The 18,890-nt window shown below is 32.0% G+C and overlaps 1 long non-coding RNA gene across 1 annotated transcript; it reads right to left on the bottom strand.

Moving 5' to 3' along the window:
* Positions 1-1,125: 1,125 nt before the first annotated feature.
* On the bottom strand, positions 1,126-1,445 carry LOC126884108 (uncharacterized). The gene is made up of 2 exons (XR_007697854.1): positions 1,304-1,445; positions 1,126-1,183 (listed from the first exon to the last, which is right to left on the bottom strand). It is a non-coding gene; the product is annotated as an uncharacterized LOC126884108 (long non-coding RNA).
* Positions 1,446-18,890: the final 17,445 nt, after the last annotated feature.

Genomic DNA, 18,890 nt, shown 5'->3' with positions numbered 1-18,890 from the left:
GGGGGAACGTCATAGTATTCTACACCGAAGGTTTATATATCATATAAACGTTGTATACATTATTATGTTCCGTTTACGGAAGGATTAGAGTTAATAATAAACATAAAAACTAGATGGCAAATGTAGTCTCCTATATATTGAATAGACGATTATTTAACTATAAAAGTAAAATACCAACCTACATAATATTACCCTCCTTGCCGTAGATAAAATACAGTATGCGAATCGCAATACCATTTTTTTTTGTTTGGTGATTTTCATGATACTACCCAACTTTCCGTAGAAAAGACTTGTACATGAGATGTTTGCTGGTTTGGCCACAGCGTAAGAATGGTATATGCTCATTGTAGGAATGTATGATTGGAGGGAGATCGAGGATGTTTGTTGGTCGTACTGTAAGAATGGTATACGCTCTTCTAGATGGCTTGGGCATAGTTACGTGTTGCAGCCGACAGGTGGCGATTTGTATGACGAGATTATCAACTGTGATCGGGTGTTTGATGGTTTGGTCATACTGTAAGAATGGTATACGTTCTTCTAGAGGGCTTGGGCATAGTTACATGCTGCAGCCGACAGGTGGTGATTTGTATGACGAGATTATCAACTGTGATAGGATGTTTGATGATTTGGTCATACTGTAAGAATGGTATACGTTCTTCTAGATGGCTTGGGCATAGTTACATGTTGCAGCCGACAGGTGGCATGATTAGGCGAAGAACTGTAATAGACGTGGAATCCCCATTAAGTTGACAGGTCAAAATATCTCCAATAGCAACAAATATATCACCGTTTTGGCAATGTTGCCATGTTTCTCCTTTCCTTCAACGTCTGTTGCGTTAAAATCAATAGCAACGAAGATATAGTGCTGTTTTGTCATTGCTGACATCTTTGTTTTTATGTTAACATATTCAATATCCCCTCTTTTTCCAACAAGACCTTATTCACAAAAATTGAACTAATAGACACGAAGATACGATATAGTGCCGTTTTGGCAATGTCTTTGCGTTTGTTTTTCATGTTAACATATTCCTTGAACCTTCCACTTTCCAACAAGACCTCATACACGATGATCGAGCTAGTAGAAACGAAGATACGATATAGTGCCGTTTTGGCTATGCCGCCATCTTTGTTTTTTTTTTTTTGTGTTAACGTATTCGTCACCCCCTCCCCTTTCCGGTGATACCTCACACGTCACGATCGGACCAGTAACAACGGAGATATGCTTTAGTGCCGTTTTGCCTATGCCGCCATCTTTGTTTTTTGTGTTAACGTATTCATCACCCCCTCCCCTTTCCGGTGATACCTCACACGTCACGATCTGACGAGCAGTCGCGCCTCCACCACAAAAAGCGTCAAAAATGACCAGAATGGACCTTAAAATTTCTTATGGAGATTTACATGTAAAAAAGCGTCAAATTGCGCTAGAACTGTTGCTGCCCCTTTACTAACGACACTAACGCCATCTTACGAAATTGGAAGTAAACATTTCTATGCCACTTTTCCTGTTAAAGTATGGGCTTTTTGGAGCCAATTTAGCAGGATACCTGGAATTGTGTATTTTTCGAGTTATGTCACTTTTCTTCCAGATGATCTATATGCAAATTATACGGAAATTCTCTTTCATAACCTCTGCGTTTTGTTAAAATTCTCTACAGAGACAGTTTCGCTTCAATAGAATATATTTTTAAAAATAATTCAAATAAGAAAAGTTCCTTATTGTGTTTAAAATTTATGACAAAGTTGGGGCAGATAAAAAAGCATTTTTTTTTTATTTAATATGCGCATTGTGTTTCCTTGTAAATTTAATATTTGGTTAAAAATGTTTACTTTGTTTTTTATTGTTGTAGGTATATTCGATTTGTAGTAGTACAGAACAATCTATATAATATTTATATAGTCCAGGTAAATAAAGTTTTTTCGCTCATCCAGAAGAAAAGTGACACAAGTAGAAAAACAACTTTTTTCAGGAAAGACAAAAGGATTTTTTAGATCCTAATTTATCTGTAAGTTTTATACCGTAACTTCTAAAATATATAAAATGTATAAATTTAAAACGAAGCATATGGAGAGGTGAATGTTTTCTAATTGTGTAAGAGTCAAAACAAAAAAAAATATAATACATGATTTAACAAGAAAAAATGATCAACATTTGGAGTTACGACACTTTTCTTTTAAAATATTCTTCCCACTTTTAAAAATTGACAATAAAATACTGAGGACACTTCTCAAAATGCAACGGGTTTCATGATAAATAATTATACGTTCACGTCGAACGTCAGAGCATAACTCAACCGTGTCATTTTTCCGGAATAAAAATATTCATTTTACCATCAAATGAATAATGACACTAACGCCATCTTACGAAGTTGGAAGTAAACATTTCTTTGCCACTTTTCCTGTTAAATTATAGTACTTTGGAGCCAATTTAGCAGGATAACTGGAATTATGTATTTTTCGAGTTGTGTCACTTTTCTTCCAAATGATCTATATGCAAATTATACGGAAATTCCCTTTGATAATATCTGCGTTTTGTTAAAATTCTCTACAGGGACGGTTTCGCTTCAATAGAATCTATTTAAGAGAATGGCTGCGGGTTTTATTTGAATACGGAATTAATTCAAATAAGATAAGTTAATTATTGCGTTTTAACCCTTAAATACTAACATCTTAAACAAGTGACGTAAACACTAACTAACCGCCTGACAGACGGGTTTAACATTTTAGTGGTAATTTTTGTTTTTGTTAAATATTTTAATGCAAAAAAATATATCGATGACTTACTGAAAGTATTGATTATCTATGGATATAAAAAATACAGTAATCAATCTAGTTTTTCTGTATTTATTAAAATTTAAAATCATTATAACAAGAATGGAAGGATTGTTTGTGTACCTTTTTACCCCTGAAAAAAAGTGTGGTAAAAATTAAACAAATTAAAGAATCTTAATAAAAATTTATAATCGAGTTAAACAAAGAGTAAGAAGAATGAAAATAAAAATGTTTTTAAAAAATGTTAAAACAAAAAAAACTGACTGGTACTATAGTTAATACAGTGTAGCAATGGTAGTCAGTGGCAACTTTTTTATCACAAATTAATTCCACTTCGCTTATATCGTCTTCTACCTCATCAAATCATTTCAACAGAGTTTCCTCAGGGTCTTTATTACCTTATTTGAGGTTTTTTGAAGAACTGTGGCACATTCTGTGTAATGACGAACTGGGCACAAACACTAACACCCCGTCTATTAGACGGAAATCACACTTTGAGCCTAAATATCTTTCGAATAACAACCTGCCGCAAATTGCCGAATACTACTAAAGAACAACCCAACTTGAAAAGTCATAAACGGGTGATCTTCAAAATTTTCTAGGAAAATATACCACTTTCGACAAGCGATGCCGTCTGAGAGACGGGGTGTTAGTACTTAAGGGTTAAAGTTATGACAAAGTTGGGGCAGATAAAAAAGCATTTTTTAAATTTAATGTACTCATTTTGTTCCTTTCTTGTAAACCTTGTAAAGTTCAATGTTCTTTTTTAAATGTATATTTTGCTTGTTACTGTTGTATATTTGATTTGTAATAGCACAGAAACAATTTATATACAGTAAGGGCGTGAAAGTTTGCATAAAGTATAAAGTTTGGGCATGCAGGATATCATACTAGTGACGTGATCCATTTGCGCCTGATAAAGTAATCGATGATTTTTTACTAGGTTATTTGCAAGGTTGGTCAATACTCTATTCAACAATAAAAACATTAACATAATTAGATAAAAAAATCAAGGCAGGTTTTGTTTATATTTGATTCAGAGTTGGACCACCATCTCCATATAGCTATTTCAGCATCCTTATGCCTCATCAGTGAAGCTCAGAAGTCTCAACTCTGAAGGAAATACAAACAATTCTACCATTTTAAGGCAAACCATCGCAATGCAATGAACCCACCTCTGAGACGCAATTTAGCGACATCTCTCGTATTACGAGGAAAACAACGAAAGGCCCCAGATACAAAGTTTACTATCTTTTAAACAATTAGAATAATTGAAATAAAAATATAGTAAACAATATTTAATATAAGCGTCCTCTATTTGCTTTCTCCTACTTTCGTCGTCTCTTGTGATTATATATTGTAAAATCCGGAGATACGGGATGCAACCAGAAAGTAGTTTATTAACGAAAAGTCTTAGATTTAAAATATTGTTTATTATATTTTTATTTCAATTATTCTAATTGTTTAAAAGGCAGTAAACTTTGTATCTGGGGCTTTTCGTTGTTTTCCTCGTAATTAACATAATTATTTATACAGGTTGTGCAAAAAAAATTGATTAAATTAATTGACACACAAAGAAAAATGTATTCAATTTATTTAATTCAAAATACATTTTACTGCTGTGAGAAAACAGGAAAAATATTTTATTTTACAAATAAACATCGCTTTTCGATTAAATTCAATGTTCAATCTGCCAACCACCTGCCTCCTGGCAGTTTGAACATGTAATTTATTCAAGCCAAAAGCAATGTTTATTTATTAAATAAACATTTTTTCCATTTTCTGATAATAGTAAAATGTATTTTAAATTAATTACATTACATAAATTTTTATTTTTGTGTCAATTAATTTAATTAAAAAAATATATTTTGGACACCTTGTATAAATGATTATTACGTTTACATACTTGAATAGAGAATTGAGTAACCTTCCAAATTGGCTAGCACTCGACCCCTATTCTCACTTTAAAAAATTATCCATTGCGTCATCACGCCCAAACGGGTGACGTCATAATATATAATGTCCGGTATAACTGGAAGTAGCAAATAGATGAAAATATTTTTCATTAAATGGATCAGTCTTCAAAACCCCTCTATTCTAATTTTCATGATTCAGTTGCTTTTAGTTCTCGAGATATTTCTAATAGGCCCTTTATTTGCCTCACCCTGTATATATTTTCTATTTAATTAATCTAGTAGTGTACGTTTCTAATATAATAAGTTTATAGGTCGTTAGGTTACTTATGTATTTAGTGCTGATAATAATTAAAACAGCTCTGAGAACAGCTTAAATCTTTAAAATATGACCTGTTAGCGATCAATAACAGAGCGGATAACAAACTCATCCAAACTTTCCCAATATTTCAACAAGCTTTGTTAAACATATCAAAACAACTTAACCCCATTAAAAATTTACAGATACGTCATTATCATATTTTAAAGTTTTACGAAAACGTCTAAACAAAAAAATTTTACGCCCGGGAAAAGTAATCAAAAGTTTCTAAGAGAAACCAATACATCCTTAACAAATTTTTGTCTTCATGCTAATACTTCGGAGTTTTTTCGAAAATTGGCAAGAAGGAGCTAATACGTCGATACTTTTACTCTGGGTAAATTGGGAAAAACAAGGAAAAGTTTTTTAGCAGTTTTTTCACACAAAATAATTTTTTGTGTGAATAGAATCATAAGATTGCAAATACATATTTAGACGGGGTTGTAATCGTCGCCCCCGTTAGCGAAATTATTCCGATTCGATTTTTTTGCACTCACTTTCTCAAAAAGAGTTCCTTACACCAAATCCACAGGGTGCCAGGCGTTGCCGTCGTCAAACATTGTTTAAAAAAATTTTTTAAACAATTTCACAAAAATAATTTTTTTCTTTCGATCAAGTCATTCTGAGGAAAAAAGTCTGTTGTCATTTTTCTCTAAAATTGATTGTTGTCGAGTTATACGCGATTTAAAATTTGAAAAATGCAAAAATGGTCATTTTCAAGGCTTAATAACTCGATTAAAAATTATATTGGGAAAAGTCAGAGTGATCAAATCAAAGTTTAAAACCCCTCCTTCAAGATTCTGCAGGAATTGTTGTCATTATTTTATTACGAAGCTGTTATATATTTTTAATTATTAACAATTAGCGCTATTACTGCCGTGCTAAGCCCAAAGGCGGTAACTGATTTTTTATCGAAAATGAGATTGTTGTATTTCTACGTAGATCAGGGTATTTAGAATATTTTTACCAAGTCCTTGGAGTTGTAGAACTATTATAATGGGTATCTAGAATATATTTACAAAGTCTTTGGAGTTGTAGAAGCATTATAGTATAATGAAACCTACCTAGAAATACAAAAATGTCATTTTCGATAAAAAATCAGTTACCGCCTTTGGGCTTAGCACGGCAATATAGTCCAGGCTCTATCGTTGCCCCCGTTAGCGAAATTATTTCGATTAGATTTTTTTTGCACAAACTTACTTGAAAAGAGGTCCTAATAACACATCCATAAGGTGCCAGACGGTAACTTGATCGCCTGGCACCCTATGGAATTACTAATTTTTTTTAAACAAATTCACAAAAATATTTTCTTTACTTCGAACAAATTTTTTAGATAATTTGAGTCATGAGTAAAAATTCTTATGATTTTCTCTAGAATTGATTGTTGTGGAGCTATACGCGATATAATTGAAGACCTTGGGACCAGAAGGGGGCATGCCACCAAACAATATTTTGGAGAAAACATCATTTTAAACTTATTTTCAAATCCTGAAATCCAATTTTTAAATTTTTCTTGGTAGTGAGGCCCATAATCGTTTGGAAATGTGACATTAAATACACAAATAAAAGTAACACATATGTTTATTTAACGGTTCTTGAGTTTTTGAACATTTTTTGAAAAAATATGAGGCTTATCCCCTTTTGTATAAAAAATATATTCTAAAATATGAACATAAAATGTAACAATAAAATAATTCAGTTGTCAGCATTTTCAATATCTGAAAAATCGTCCAAATGTTCATTGTCTTCCAGTGGTCCATTATTCTCAATATCTGGTAGAATCTGTTGGCAAGCACCAATTTCTGCCTACACTGTTTTTTGCAACCGCAAGGTGCACCTAATTTTTTTGGCTCTATTTTCTTCCCTTTTGTATTTATATACATATTCGTAAACTAGATTTTTTCAGTCTTGCGCTTAATTTTTTATGTCGTTATGTATCCTTGTGTCTCCATCTATAAGGCGCCTTCTTTTCTGGAGATCGCAAGAAAACTCGAGAAGTCTGTGGGGTATAAAACTATTCATTTTCCTACAATGAAGTAGGTATTTTACTAAAAAGGTGTAAGCCACAAACAACCTTTAGAACAATCCTAATATTTTTAGGTTCGAAAAATATAACATACGGGGACAAGCCACACAGTAAATAAACTTACTGTTCCTGAGTTTATATTTTCCCAATCGCTGCTACTTCCTGATACTGTATAGTCTTTATCATTTTCGCTTTTATTTAAAAACGGATCTTGGTCACTGTGTTCAAAATCAAACTCAGAAAAGTCTATTTTCCGTTTACATGCAAGGGAATGTTCCGCCGCCATGTTGATTACTACTGTGGCTTGTCTCCTTCTGTTGCAATATAAAGTAATGGTGACACAACGGGACTTAACTACAGCGGCGCCATCTATGAGAAAACTGCTGACATTTTCTGTTTGGGACATTAACATGGTCTTAAAATGTGCGATTTCTACTTTAACTCATTTTTGACGAAATTGTGGCTTGCCCCCTTCTGGTCCCAAGGTCTTCAATTGTTAATAATTAAAAATAACAGCTTTGTAATAAAATAATGAAAAGAATTTCTTCATGATCTTGAAGGAGGGGTTTTAATCTTTGATTTGATCACTTTCTGACAATTTTTGCATTTTTAAAATTTTAAATCGCGTATTATTCGACAACAATGAATTTTGAGAAAAATGACACGAGACCTTTTTTGCTCAGAATGACCCAAATTATCTAAAAAAATTTGTTCGAAATGAAAAACAAAAAAAGTGAAATTGTTTAAAAAAATTGTTTAACAAATTTTTCGACCACGGCACCGACTGGCACCATGTGGATTTGTTATAAGGACCTCTTTTTGGGTAAGCTTGTGCCAAAAAATCGAATCGGAATAATTTCGCTAACGGGGTCGACTATACAGCTTAGTCTAATTAGTAATATCGGTTTGCAGATTCCGTAAAAAGTGGGCTAGTTTATGTATTAACAAATTTGTAATCAATATTTTTTTCAAATGTTGTTCTTCAGATTAAAAAAAAACGAATAAAATTCCTCTATGGGAAGCCCAGAACATGCACATACATTTTTTACGTATATACCTATTTTGAAATTTGAGATTATGTTTTTTTAATCTATACTAAATTTACAATCAAGATGCAGTAGAAATAAATAAACCACGACAAGTAAAATGCTACTAGGAGCCCTCCCGAATCATAATTTACAATGTATATACATTGTAAGTCCCAAATCATGATATCCAAAGTATATATAATATATACATTGTAAATTATGATTCGGGAATGCTCCTAGTAGCATTTAACGTTTCTTGGTTTGTTTATTTCCACTGCATCTTGATTATAAATTTAGTATAGTTTTGGCATTTTGGTATTTTTCAAGCGTAATAGCGATCGTTATTATTATTAAAATATGTGTTATAAGTTATAAGTCTCTGGAAGATATAAAAATTTGACATAAAGAGAACCGAAATAAAAAATTAATGATTTAAAGACTACCATTTTATTGTTTGTAACTTCGTCGCAAATGCCGGTAAACTTTGACTTGTTGTATCTCAGGAATCAATACCAGTAATTTTACTTTTTTCTTTTCAAAAGAAGCATCTTGCTGAGTCCTTTCCAGCACAATTGGCTCAAATTTAAATTATTCTGATAGCTACCGACAGAATCTAAACATTCCGTATATGTATTTGGAACCTAGCAGTTTTCTATTGGTCGTTGCAGCACGCGGTCATATTTTAACCAATAGTCGGCGAGGTCCCAAACGCATATACGGAATGTTATTCGGTTCCAAATTCATATACGGAATGTTAAATATTCGTACACCGAAAAAGATAAGTTTTTGTTAGAGTCTGTTAAAAGGAGATTAATTTTAAAATACTTGTTCTGTATTATTAAATAAAAATAAAACAATTATAGTATTTGGAATGTTATTTAGTGCGAAATTCATCGCTGTGAGCTCGTACGTAGAGGGGATATTTATAAATTCGCGAGCGCCAGTAGTGACAAATCAGTGAACGTTTACCGGAAATTTGACATAAATATCAAAGTGATTAAATTAAAATTAAAATTAAAAACATTAATTATAAAAAATATTAGTTGGTCAAAGCTGTGGTATATATTTTTACCTTAAATATACTTACGTTTTAAATACTGAATTTCCGTTTTTTTAATGTTCTGTAATATGTAATTATCAATTAATTTGTTAATCTTAGCGCCATCTGCACGATAATTGTGAAAGTATCCGAAGTAAGAAATTAATATTTCATCAATAGAACGTCAAAATGATTAGCAACATCTTAAAAAAAAATCTGTTACAATTTAATTACTTTTTAGAGTTGTAAATATTAAGCGATAGCAATTAAATAATAAATTTAAAAATTACCGGTGAAAGTTGAATTAGTAATCCGCCAGGAGCGACACCAGCGAAGCTCAGAGCGTATACGGTATGTTAAAAAATATCCGTAGAACAAAAAGACGATTTTTATTAAAGACAATTAAAATGAGGCTGGTTTATATAGTATATTATGCAACGAGCATTTAATGATGGTCATTATGAAGCAAGTATAAGGGATACGAAACGAGCCGCCTAGCAGCGAGTTTCGTATAGAGTACGAGCTTCATAATGATAATTAAATGCAAGTTGTTTACACGATTTTTTCTATGATCATTCACAAAAAAATATAAGTATTCAAATTTATTAATTTTGTAACGCAAACAAATTAAGTAGTTTGTCAGTCTGACAGTTTGTTTACATATTGAGAACTGTCAAAGAGTATGTATTTGATTCGCCATTGGTTACTGCGCGTGTGCCACCTTTATCGCGAATATCATATCGCGATTCTATTGGTTAAAAATCTGTATCCTAATGAAAATATGTATCATAATGAAGTTCATTATGATACAGGTAGTGACATAATAATTGATATATTATAGTATGAGAATAGAAAAATTATTGTTAATGTATTATTAAAAGCCTTACACCTAAAGCTAGAAAGGCTTAGGACTAAGTAAGTAAGTAAGTATTATTAAAGATCCACAAGGAAAAAGGTTTTCCTGTAGTTGGCTGTATACCATATAATACAAAAAAACGAATAAAATCCTTTATAAAAAGTCTATTTAAATTCCCTAAAAAGGGCTACATCACAGAACTAGTTTTAGATTGATTGACCAATCATAATCAGTGCTTTCCTAAAATGAATATAAGCTGATAAAATGATGCAAAAGTTTTAAAATTTTGACTACGTTTAAAAAAAGTCGTAGGTTATACCTACTCACGTGTCCTTACCATGCTAACCACCAAAATGTAATATTACAAATTTTATTTACATATATTACATATTTCCAAATATTTTGGTGGTTAGCATGTAAGATCACGTGAGTATAACGTACAACTTTTTTTAACCGTAGTCAAAATTTTAAAACCTTTGCACCATTTTATAAGGTTATATTCATTTTAGGAAAGCACTGATGATGATTGGTCAACCAACCGAAAACTAGTTCTGTGATGTAGCCCTTTTTAGGGATTTTAAATATAGACCTTTTGTAAAGGGCTTAATTCGTCTTTTTTATTATATGGTATACAGCCAACTACAGGAAAACTTTTTTCCTTATGGATCTTTAATAATACATTAAGAATAATTTTTCTATTCTCATACTATAATATATCAATTATGATGTCACTACCTGTATTATAATGAACTTCATTATGATACAGATTTTCAATATGATACAGATTTTTAAACAATAGAATCGCGATATGATATTCGCGATAAAGGTGGCACACGCGCAGTAACCAATGGCGAGTCAAATATATACGCTTTGACAGTTCTCAATATGTAAACAAACTGTCAGACTGGCAAACTACTTAATTTGTTTGCGTTACAAAATTAATAAAGTTGAATATATTTTTTTTTGTGAACGATCATAGAAAAAATCGTATTTACAACTTGCATTTAATTATCATTATTAAGCTCGTAATCTATACGAAACTCGCCGCTAGGCGGCTCGTTTCGTATCCCTTATACTCGCTTCATAATGACCATAATTAAATATACTATTAAAAATGTCTTATAAAATGTATAATAAAATGTATATAAAATGTATAATATACTATTAAAAACATAAAAACCAGTCTCATTTAACTGGCTTTAATAAAAATCGTCTTTTTGTTCTACGAATATTTAACATACCGTATATGAATTTCGCATCAAATAACATTCCAAATACTACAATTGTTTTATTTTTATTTAATAATACAGCAACAAGTATTTTAAAATTAATCTTCTTTTAACAGACTCTAATAGAAACTTATCTTTTTCGGTGTACGAATATTTAACATTCCGTATATGAATTTGGAACCGAATATTATTCCGTATATGTGTTTGGGACCTCGCCGCCTATTGGTTAAAACAGGACCGCGTGCTGCAACGAACCAATAGAAAACTCCTAGGTTCCAAATACATATACGGAATATTTAGATGCCTACCGACATATCGTATTTGATTAAAAGCCAAAAAATTATTTAAAAACTTTAGGAAGTTTCTGAGGCCCTTCAAATTGTCTTCTTTCAATTCTGTAAAATACGTCAGATAGGTGTAGTGCCTTTTTATGTAAAATTATAGTTATTCTAGTGTATCATAATTTTTCCGGTTATTATTGCACCCGTAAATTTTTAATTATAGGTAATGGATTTTGAAAAGAGCTGAGTGGCTTCATATCAAAGATGGACATGTGTAAAAAAATAAAAATTTGGTGAGTACTGGTTTTTTATAGAATTTTTCCTGTTCTTTTCAACGGTGATAATAGTTTCCTTCAAACACGGACACAAATCCGCTATTATCAGCTTCGCAGTTGAATGTTTGTTTCAAAAACGGACTCCTGCTATGAATGTTTATTTCGAACACGGACATCTCCCCAACACAGGGCCCCCGTAAAGACTATTGGCGTCTGTGTGCAAAAAAGGATTTTGGTGCCCCTTAAGGCATTTTAGATCATGTTTATTTATTTATTTTTATGAAGGTAGGTAGGTATTTTAGGTAGGTGCCTGAGATCAGGCAAAAAACTGAACTTTAGGAGTCATAATAAGTTTTAATGAGTTTTCCCCGAAAAGTGCTTCATTTTTTGGTAATTTCACGTTGAAATATTCGATTTGGAATTTGATGAATAAGAACGTATTTTTCATGAGCTTCAATTTTCAGGATAAAGTCTATATAGACTTCATGAATATACCATTTTTTTTCGTTTTTTTTTATAAGCTACATTTTGACAACAATATTTCTTTCGATAAAATACTTAGTTTTTGAGTTATTTGCGAAAAACCACCCAAAACGTGTTTTTTGTTTGTTGAAAAATAAACATTTTCATTCGCAAATAAGACTCGAAAAGTACTGATTTACTTAGTTACAAAACTCTATGGAACAAAAGTTGCTTAGAATTGGTCAGTTTATCCATTTCCGGACTTATTTTAAACCTATATTTTTTCACTCCCGAGCAGTCATAACTTTCACCCCCAACCCAAAGCAACCAACGGCACAAGTCCAGCTTTGAAGGGTAGGGAAGTAGAGACTAAATCCAAATTTTTATGCAATTCGGTGGTAACCCTGAAAATTAAACGGTATCGCCGTATTTCACCTTTATTTACTGAGCTATAGAGGTACAATAGAAAAATAAAAAATAGCTATTGTAGTAGCGATATTTTAGGAGACTTTTGCTGTTGCAAATTCATTAATTACATCGCTAAAATTTACACCATCAAAAATTTCTTGTTCAATCGCTAATATTGCTAGCCCAGGCAATCTTTCTTGAAGCATTTACCTTGAAGCATAAATTGTATTACAGATACAGGCACTGTCAAAAGAGTTCTTTATGAAATGCTTAGGTTTGGAAAGGTGGAGATTAAATTGTTTTCAAATATATATTGTAAAATTCTTAAGGGGTCAGTATCATTGAATAATATTAACTTTAACGCTTTAATTTCATTAAACAAATAATTGGAGTCTATATCCTTATTATTCTGATCTGTCAGTCGTTCTTTAAGAACAAAACAACGTAGAACAAAAGATAGCTGTCACTTAATTTAAATAAATGTTTCGTGTGTATTTATACCTAATCCTATTTAATATCTCAACTTTTGTTTTAAAATTATTTTTTTTTGCAATTTTTTTTTTCAATTTTTAACCCTGAGTTTTGGCGCCCCTAAAGGATGGCGCCCGTGTGCATTGCACACTTTGCACATATAGTAGCGGGGGCCAGCCCAATGAAAATGTTGTATTGTTATCACATGCGAAATCAACAAATCAACTAAAATTTTAGGAAGTGAGATATTCATAAACAGAATAATAGCAGCTGTGTACATGTGTACAAAAAACTAATTTATCTCAATTTTTCTTGTATGACACATTATGTCCGTCTTTGATATGACGTCACTCCTATCGCCTTGAAAATGTCACAGAATAGGTATAACTAAATATCTGTTTTGTTACTCAGATTGTTTAGTCTTTTACAATATTTTAGAATCCAAAATATTTAGTTATATTATTAAGGAATTGGATTTTATTTGGATGCCGATTTAGTATACAAGTTTATGTGAAACTTTCAAGGTCATAGCTCTTGTCAAAATCCATTACCCATAACAATTTAATTGTTGCTAAACTATTTGTTCGATTTTCTCCGTTTTCTGGAAATATAATCTACCACAAAAAACTTTTATTTGGCCAAATTATTTAACTACTACTACTATCCTTCGGATTTACATCGTTCTCCGACGCCTTTCGAATACTAACCGTCATTCTTTTCTGTTTAACCATAGACCTGAAGAAATTTCTCTTACCTCTAGTTCTTTTTAATTCCCTCTATTAGTTGTTTTGTTTTTAGGTCATCAACTATTGTATATGTGACTCCCATATGTGATAGCAATTGCCGCTAGGGCATCCCTGCCATTTCGTTCGTTGCAATCCGTGACTACACGCCGAGGTTTTTCCTAGTTGGGTCAGAGAGAGCAGCATATGTGCCTCCTAATGAGAGACTAATAAGTTTCGAAACCGGTAGAGGTGCTTGCTCCACTCTCTGATTGAATTGGAATAATGATGCGGCTGTAGTTTCGTGTTGCAACGAAATTGAAAATGGTTATTCATTTTAATAAAATGTACGTTTTGCTTTTCTGGATATTTTTAATTTTTGTTTTCCTGTTAGACAAAAATTGGTTATGCTATGGCTGTTCAAAATTTGAATACACTCGTGATTCCTGACTGGTTCAAGCCATTTTAATTACAGCCTTTTCCAAATTAAGCACTTTAAACTGATGAAACTTACGCATAATAAAGAATACATAATCAAACGAACTGGTAAGGCGGTAATGATTAATTTTATTTGAGATTCTAATTAGTGGGTAATTTTCGCGATTTTTTTACCAAAAAATAAAAAGGATCAACAATATTTTGAACATACACTCACCGACGCAAAATTCCGCCACACAAAATTTTTGGTTAAAGTTTGACAACCTATAACTTTAGTATTTGTACTCCGATTTGAAACATTCTTTCACGAGTTTGTAGGCACATGTATTGATGTCAATTGCTATTATTCCGGTAACAAAAATTTTTTGCTTAGATGGCATTATACGGGGGTGTATATAAGCATTGTTTTTTCTCCTAAATTTAAAAAATTCTGTGGAAAAATTGGAGGGCTGATTTTGTTTCGTACTTCTTTTTTTATTATCCTGTAGGTATCACTAAGGTCTTGTTATTTGAATTATCTGAATATCTCTTTTCTTGTAAGAGCTGTAATTAAAAACACTGCTTTGAAGGTCTATTTAATTAAAAATATCAAACGCACTAAAATTAAAAAAACAAAACAAATTTAACAATAAAACAAAACAATTCAATAGCGGTTATGTCCACCTCTTGCAGCAACGACTGCTCGCAATCTGTTTAGCATCTAATAAAGATGTGTTTTCCTTGCCTGGGGAATAGCCCGATATCCCTCTACTAGGGCCATAACTGTACCAAATTTTCTGGAGGCCGAGGATGACGGCAAATAGCTTTTTTTTATTCATCCCATAAATGATTAATATGATTGAGATCTGGGCTGCATGCGGGCCATTCTAATCTTATCAATCCAACCTCAATTGTATGAGTCAATCAGTGTTTTTATTTACAAAAAATGGTACAGCTCTTACAAGAAAAAAGATATTCGGATAATTCAAAAAACAAAATGTTGTTGATGCCTCCGGAAAATATGACAGGACTATGAAACAAAATCACCTATTCCATTTTCCACAGAATTTTTTAAAATTGGGAGAAAATACAACGCTTGCTTTCACCCCTGTACAATGACATGGAAGCAAAATTTTTTGTTACCGGAATAATACCAAACAATACGAATACATGTACCTACAAACTGGTGTAAGAATCTTGAAAATCGGAGCACAAACAATAAAGTTATAAATTGTCAAACTTAATCAAAAATTTTGGGTGGCGGAATTTTGTGCCGGTGAGTGTATATTGAAATAAGTTTTCCCCGAAAAGTGCTTCGTTGTTTGGTTGGTACACGTTGAAATATTCGATTTGAAATTTAACGAAGAAGAACTTACTTTTCATTATCTAGAACTCTGCTTCTAGTGAGTCTACAAACTTCATACATACACCATTTTTTTCAAATACTAACTCTGAGTTATTTGCGAAAACCTGTCAAAAACATGTTTTTCTTTATTAAAAATGAACATATTCACCTTAAAATAACTCGGAAATATTGACTTTTCGCGATTTTGACGCGAAAAAACTCTATAGAACAAAAGTTGTTTAGAATTAGTAATTTTATCAAATTCCGGATTTATTTTGAATGCATATTTTTCACCCTCGAGAAGGGGGCATTCCACTCAATTTTTGTAAAATAGAGGGGATGTAGAATTGAAAACTTTTTCTTATATAATAATAGACAATTGCAACTACCTATTTCCAAATTTTCATCCTTCCTTTATTTTTTTTTTGAGGTGTTCGTAAAGTTTTGAGTTCTTTGATCGGGCTAAATAATGCAATATTAACATTTATTTCGAGATATAACATAGTAGTCTGGAAGGTAGTGTCAAATTTTTAAGGTGATTTTGGCACGGATTCTATGAATTTATTTTGGTAGATAGTACTTGTTTGATAACGAACATCCATCAGCTGGCGCGACTCCGGGTATTTTAGGCAAGAAAAAATAACATGAGAGTAGATTTAAAAAACCCTAGAACTTATATGTCAAATATTTATCTTAATGCCTCATATCTTAAAGGGTCTTTTATATTAGCCCGGGAGGTAATGTCAAATTTAACCGGAGCATTTTAGCATGGCTGTTTTCTATTTATTTAGTTAGGTGTTCCAAAGCTTATTAACAAATGATGTGTCAGCTGGCCCAAAACCGGGGATTTTAGGCAAGAAAAGGTAAAATGTGAAACATGATGGAAATACGCTACAACTTATATGTCAAATATTTATCTTCGTGACATACGTGTATAATAGCCAAGAATACCTAGCTACTGGCTTTCACCCAGACAACCCGGGTCCAATTCCTTTTTGGGTTCAAATCACAGTGTACACAAATTTTGAATTAGGCCCTTATATTACTGAGGGTGCGATACAGACTCTTTTATATTGTGTCGTATAAATAATAAAAACGTGATATTATCAAAAAATAATTATTTATCAAATCAAGATGTCAATTTTAAAAACAAAAAAGATTTTTCAGGGCCAGGAATTGAACCCGAGTAGTCTGGGTGAAAGCCAGTAGCTAGGTATTCTGGGCTATTATACACGTAACTCACGGAGAAAAATATTTGACATATAAGTTGTAGCGTTTTTCCATCAAGTTTCATATTTTACCTTTTCTTGCCTAAAATCCCTGGTTTTGGGCCAGCTGACAGATCATTTGTTAATAAGCTTTGGAACACCTAACAAAATAAAAAGAAAATAGCCATGCTAAAATGCTCCGGTTAAATTTGTCACTACCTCCCGGGCTATATGGTCTACTTATAAGATACATGGCTTTCGACCAGGAGGCACGGGTTCGATTCCCGGGATCGGAAATCTTTTTTGTTTTTAAAATTGACATGTTGATTTAAAAATAATAGTTTTTATATTTTATATTATGTCCTGTAAATAATAAAAACATGGTATTATAAAAAGTTCTTTTCTATAAAAGTGTAATTATTTTTATGATTAATTTTCCTGGTCCTCTTTCATTTTGTGCCCCGTTTTTCAGCTAGCTGACACATTATTTGTTAATAAGCTTTTCAACAACTGACTACATAAAAAAACAGCCATGCCAAAATGCTCCTGTTAAAGACGCAACTTCCCAGACTCAGGGCCGCGTTTAGGTCAATTGACGCCCTAGGCAATTCTCTGGTAGCCGTCATTCAAGCATGTACCATTTTTGCAAAAAAAAATGCAAGCAGATTTTTTTAATTAAATAAGAATACATAAAAATTGTCATTCCAGTTCGATCACATCAGATTTTTTCTTGATTTTTCTTTGGAAAAATTTTCATGTCAATGTCGTCATAATTTATTGCCATTGTTACGTCGCTTTCTATGGACAAAATCGACAAATTGTTAAGACGTTCTTGCGTCAGCGTCATACTTGATCGGAAATTATTTTCATGATTATTTAAATTCTTGACATTCTCAAAAATGAATTTTCAGCGGACACGTTGGTTGGCAACTGGGAGGCACAAATAAATGCGCAAATCAATATCAAAATTAGGGAAAATATCTTTCAATTCACATCCAAATGAACCTTAAAGTGAATGCATTCATGTATGAATGATGTAGATATCTATTAGTGCAGTCAGTGAGGGTATTTGGCTCCGAATTCCATCCTACTACATCAATTTACTTGATATTTTCACTGTAAGTACTGTAAGTAGGGAATAGCTCAAGAAACAAAGTCTATGCTATATTATATGACGCTTTTAACTTGGGGTGGTTCCCACCCGTTCTCGGGGGTGGAAATTTTTTGTATCAAACTAACACCGGAAGTGGCCAAAGAACCTAATTCTAAGCAATAACTGTTTTATAATTTTTTTTGAAAACTCAATACTTTTTGAGTTATTCGTGGTTAAAAATTTGCTATTTTCATTGAAAAATGACACTTTTCGGAGACTGTTTTTTTGGGAATATCATAAAAATTGTGCATCTAACGAAAAAAACTATATAAAACATTTTTGTAGTTTATGAAAAATCAGAGAGATTCATTTTTTCAAAAATCTTCTAGTTTTAATAAAAAAAGAGATGGTAGGTGAAAAATGATTTTTTTGGTGCATGCTCAAATCGGTGAACTCAACTTAAAATAACAGAGAAATTGTCGATTTTAGGGGTATAATGCTACGAATACATTTTGTAGTGCTTGAAAAGACCTTGAAAACGAGAACTGTTAAATGTCGGTTACATTCAAACTAAGCGAGATATGGTGCAAAAACTTATGACTAATGTAGTTTAAGGAAAAATGAGAAGCATATTTAACCCCTAATCCACCAGAATTTAAATTTTTCTTCTAGAATACCTTCTTCTATAGTGTTATTTCTATATTCAAAAAGTTGGACGGGTTTAAAATGAATGGTTTTGAAAAGAATAAGATCAAATTATAGAGCGCATTTTTAAATTTTCCTAAAAATCTTCTATTTTTCCATGTAATTCGAAAATGATAAGAGATACGTAAAAAGATACCTTACAAAAATGTAGGTTTTCTTAAAAATCTTCCTTTTTCTCCATGTAATTCGAAAGTGATTACAGATACGTAAAAAATACCTTACAAAATGTAGGTTTTCTTTTAGGTAACAATTTTATTTTTCTTTCATTACTGTATCTCATTATCA

The sequence above is a fragment of the Diabrotica virgifera genome, chromosome 4 (assembly GCF_917563875.1).
Source record: "Diabrotica virgifera virgifera chromosome 4, PGI_DIABVI_V3a".
In the NCBI taxonomy this organism is placed as follows: domain Eukaryota; kingdom Metazoa; phylum Arthropoda; class Insecta; order Coleoptera; family Chrysomelidae; genus Diabrotica; species Diabrotica virgifera.
This window is presented reverse-complemented; position numbering and strand designations above follow the sequence as displayed.